The sequence below is a fragment of the Rana temporaria genome, chromosome 8, assembly GCF_905171775.1.
Source record: "Rana temporaria chromosome 8, aRanTem1.1, whole genome shotgun sequence".
Classification (NCBI taxonomy): Eukaryota; Metazoa; Chordata; class Amphibia; order Anura; family Ranidae; genus Rana; species Rana temporaria.
The window spans coordinates 76,967,386-76,972,594 of record NC_053496.1 but is presented as its reverse complement, the minus strand read 5'-3'; positions in this window follow the sequence as shown (position 1 = coordinate 76,972,594).

The window sequence follows — 5,209 nt, the reverse complement described above, 5'->3', positions numbered from 1 at the left end:
ACGCCATACACTTCAAAAGATTAAATTACAGTAGCTATGTATGTATTCTTTCATTTGTAACATATGTAACAGCAAGGACTGCGCACCGAAATACCCGTTTGATTGAAAGCTCCTTTTGCTGCAAATCAAAGATTTCAATGTCTCACATATTTAATGGGATTATATTGATTGATAGCCGGATTCAGGTACAGTTACGATGGCGTATCGGTAGATACGCCGTCGTAACTCTGAATCCGCGCCGTCGTAACATTAAGCGTATGCTCAAACTGAGATACGCTTAAATGTGGCTAAGATACGAACGGCGTAAGTCTTCCTACGCCATCGTATCCTAGCTGTCTATTTATACTGGCCGCTAGGGGCGTGTACGCTGATTTTACTCCTAGAATATGTAAATCAGCGAGATGCGCCTATTCACGAATGTATGTACGCCCGTCGCAATTATTTACGCCGTTTACGTAAGACATACGCCAGCGTAAAGATAAAGCTGCTCTCTAGGTGGCACAGCCCATGCAAGGTATGGACGTCGGAACAAGCGTATCTTTTTACGTCGTTTACGAATAGGGCTGTGCGTAAGTTACGTTCATGTCGTAGGCAGTGTTCGACGTATCTTAGGCATTCTATCCGACGCATGCGCACTGGGATACGTCCACGTTCAAAACGTCATTTACGTGGGGTCATGCTTTATTTACATAAAACACGCCCACCTCTTCACAATTTGAATTAGGCGCGCTTACGCTAGCACATTTACGCTACGCCGCCGTAACTTAGGACGCAAGTGCTTTGTGAATACAGCACTTGCCTCTCTAACTTACGGCGGCGTAGTGTATATGCAATACGCTACACCTGCCTAACGTTAGGCTCATCTACGTGAATCCGGCTAATAATCTTTTATTAGAGTAAAAAACAGTCGTTTGCCCAGCAAAAGATATGATCGCTCTGGTATCGCACAATATGTAATGTGGTCACAAAGATCTGATTGCATATGTATAGTTTTCTTTGGGTCCATACACACAGCTACTTAAAGATCAGTGAACTTGTGCTGCATTCAGATCCGTAAAAACAAACAAAAAAAAAAACAATAAAAGAGAAAAATTTGCATCTGAAGTGACTGTCTTTTAAACTGCATACCTGCAAACCTTTGTGCTAACCTTTACTTGCATACATACATAGTTACATAGTAGGTGAGGTTGAAAAAAGACACAAGTCCACCAAGTCCAACCTGTGTGTGTGTGATAATATGTCAGTATTACATTGTATCCCTGTATGTTGTGGTCGTTTAGGTGCTTATCTAATAGTTTTTTGAAACCATTGATGCACACAGTGCAAATATACTCTATTAGAGTACAAGAGCATCATCTTAGCAACAGAGGACAGTAGGCAACAATAGCTGTCTGCATTCTAGCAACAGAGAAAGCTAGGTGACATTAGCCACCTGGGTCCTAACAATGGAGGACACTACAAAGGAATAGCCACCTATGTCTTAGCAACCAATAGGCTGCATTAAAGTGGGATTAAGGCACATACTTAGTTCCAATGGTCCCATACCTGCAGGGCCCCTTGCCAGCACCAGCATTAGACCCCTTTCACGTCGAGGCGTTTTTCAGGAGCGACTGAAAGAAGCCTCACCTGCAATCCCAATGTGAAGGCCCGAGTGCTTTCAGAGCCCTTTCACACTGCCAACACCCGAAAAACTCTGGTAAAGCAGCACTTAGACCCCTTTCACACTGGGGGGCTTTTCAGGCGCTTTGGCGTTAAAAAAAGCAATAAGAAGGGACACTTTAGGAGCAGTGTATTCACCTCTCCTAAAGCGCTGCCAGCGCAGTGCCTCAGTGTGAAAGCACTTGGGCTTTCACATTGGGATTGCAGATGCAGCTTCTTTCAGGCGCTTTACAGCCGCTTTTTTTAACGCTAAGACCCCTTTCATACTGGGGCATTTTTCAGGTGCTTTAGTGTGAAAGCACTCGGGTTTTCACATTGGGATTGCAGATGCAGCTTCTTTCAGGCGCTTTACAGGCGCTTTTTTTAACGCTAAGACCCCTTTCATACTGGGGCATTTTTCAGGTGCTTTAGTGTGAAAGCACTCGGGTTTTCACATTGGGATTGCAGATGCAGCTTCTTTCAGGCGCTTTACAGGCGCTTTTTTTAACGCTAAGACCCCTTTCACACTGGGGCATTTTTCAGGCGCTTTAGTGTGAAAGCACTCGGGCTTTCACATTGGGATTGCAGATGCAGCTTCTTTCAGGCGCTTTACAGGTGCTTTTTTTTTAACGCTAAAGCGCCTGAAAAACACCCCAGTGTGAAAAGGATCTTATTTCCCTGGTTTCTTCTGGGTAATGGTTTTTGGCTGTTTTCATTGGCCTGTGCAGGATGATGTCACTCCTGTGCGTGCACATAAGCAGGGCTGCTGTTAGAAATCATGGGGCCCCGTACAACCAACCTAACTACATTTTCCCTAAAAATATACTAAAATCATTCTTAGCGGACACAAAGATAACAGAGAAGCGGTGTGAATTAGCCCCTTTTATTAAATATTTTTTGTTCAAAAATGTAAAAAACTATGTTAAATAATAAAAAAATGTTTGTCACTTTTTACAATTTTATTTTTTCCACAAGAATTTTATAAAATTTTACTAGGGATTAAAACAATACAATACAATATTTTTTTAATGGGACATGGAAGCTGGCAGCTGTGTCAGTCTCTCCCTGCAACAGCTGAAAGTCGGCGGGAGGGAAACCGGTTTATCAGCTGCTGCAGAGAGCCACACAGGGCATCCTGTAATTGCCCCTTCATCTGAATGCACTGATTCTGCTGTTTGGGCCCCCCTATGAACCCGGGCCCCCTACAGGAGGACTGGTGGTTCCTCCCTATCAGCGGCCCTGTACATCAGTGTAATTCTGCAGTGTGCTAGAATGTAACTGAGCTGTGTATGTGCAGCTCAGCATACATTCAACAGAGTACTGCAAATAGGCAGGCAAGTGCACTGAAGTTTATAGCTACAGCTTTTAATGTTACCATTTTACTCAATATCATCTTCATACATTTTTACTCCTGATAGTATCTATTTGGTGAAAACTTTTCCATAGGTAGAGGAAGATCCACTTTAGCATTAATGCAACTGACTTGTTCTGGCTGGCCATACATTATACAATTTTCTTATTCAATTTTCTTTTAGATTTTCCAAAACCATATAATATGAGGTCAAACCTAAACACTTTCAATTTGTATGCAGTCAGGCAGACCCTTGCACTACACTGTTGAAGGTAAATCTAAAGAAAATTGAATAAGAAAATTGTATAATGTGTGGGCAGCCTTAAAGCGGACGTCCACACAAAAAGTTAACCTCTGCTTTTCGCAACCCCCCCCCCCCCCCTCCGGTGTCACATTTGGCACCTTTCAGGGTGGAGGGGGGTGCAGATACCTGTATAATACAGGCATTTGCACCCACTTACAGGACTAGACTCCCACCGGAGTCATGCCCCCCCCCCCCCGCTGTCTTCTGGGAAACACACTGGTCCCAGGAGACATCGGGGACCAGTGAGGACGGCCGCGCCACTTGCGCATGAATAGTAGGGAAAACTGGGCAGTGAAGCGAGAGAAGAGCGATTGCAGTATTTGTAAACGCTGGCATACAAACGGCCAATAATTGTCGGCCAACAAACACAAAACAATGTGTTTTTTCAGCTCTTTAGCGCCACCCTTTGGCAACTTCTGCATTGCTTCCGAAGGACTTATGTACACACAATCGGATAATCTGACAACACACATTTGTTGTTGGAAAATTTGAAAGCATGCTATCCCACATGTGTTGGCGGAAAATCCAACAACAGTTGTCCGATGGAGCATACAAACGGTTGGATTTTCTGACAACAGCCCGTCATCACACAATTCCCATCGGAAAATCCTATCGTGTGTACGGGCCTTTAACAAATGAGAGGTACTTTTTTATATATATATATATATATATATATATATATATATATATATATATATATATATATATTAAATGCATTTTGAAGCTTTCCATATGAAGCCACACTGGGCAATATGACACGTGTCCCTGTAGGGACCTTAGGCCCGGGCGCGCCCCCCCCTCTTGTAGTTATAAAAAAAACAGTGGCACAGTGGTGACAATTGATGGCACAGTGGCTGCATTTGATGGGCACAGTGAGGCTGCAATTTTTTTTTTTTTTTTTGCGCCACCCCCCAAAAATTTTGAGCACCATCCGCCACTGCATTAGACATGTGTGATTTGTTTAGTTATGAATTGAAATTCTGACAAAAAAAATGTGATTCAGAGATTCATATGCATCTGTGAATCACAATAGTAACGCTTTTTCAACTAATCCAAAAATCATAACGAAAACATCAAATTTATTTGTATTCATTAATTCAGTTCTATTTGTTATTCTAGTGAGGGTAGCTTAAATATTCTAATAAGATTCTTTTTGTATCAGGGTTGGGACCATTCATTGAATTTGTATGTGAGCGGACAAATAAACAGAGTCAGTTGGGAATGGAGAAATTAATTCAACTTAATAACAAAACAAATAAATATTTATCACTTCGGATTTATTAGTTATTTTTTTCGGATGAGAGCCGCGTGGTGATCTTTGATTCTTGGATAATCAGCCAATTCTTTTGCATTAACATTTTTCATTATAATAAAAGACGCACTACATATGAAATGGAAACATATTGCAAAAAAAAACAATAAGGTAAAACAGTGAAAGAGGATGATTCATTTCCTACTTATTATTATTAACACATTAAAATAACAAAAGAAAAACAGAACTCCTGTAAATACGAATAGATTCAAAAGCGAATATATACTCCCCTGAAATAACCAATTGTTCTGAAAACGATTCATTCTAACATAACGATTATAATGAAATAAAATGATTTACTTAACGAATGAAAATGTAATAAAACACATTTTTTCCCGTCATGCACATCTCTAATGATTTTTAGTACTTGAATACAAAATACATTTTTCTGACCTAAGTTCACCTTTAAGTAAAAAAAAAAAGAAAGGTCCATTGTTTTGCAAGTAGAAAAAATTACACTTATGGTACATAACATCTACATTTAAATGTTTTTTTAACAAAGAAGCCTGCAAGTATTAAACCTGTGATCAGTGGCAGGTGGCAGTGGCACAGCCCTGCCAATTTTAAATGTGACAGCGGCTGTGGGGTACAAGAACCCCCCTGC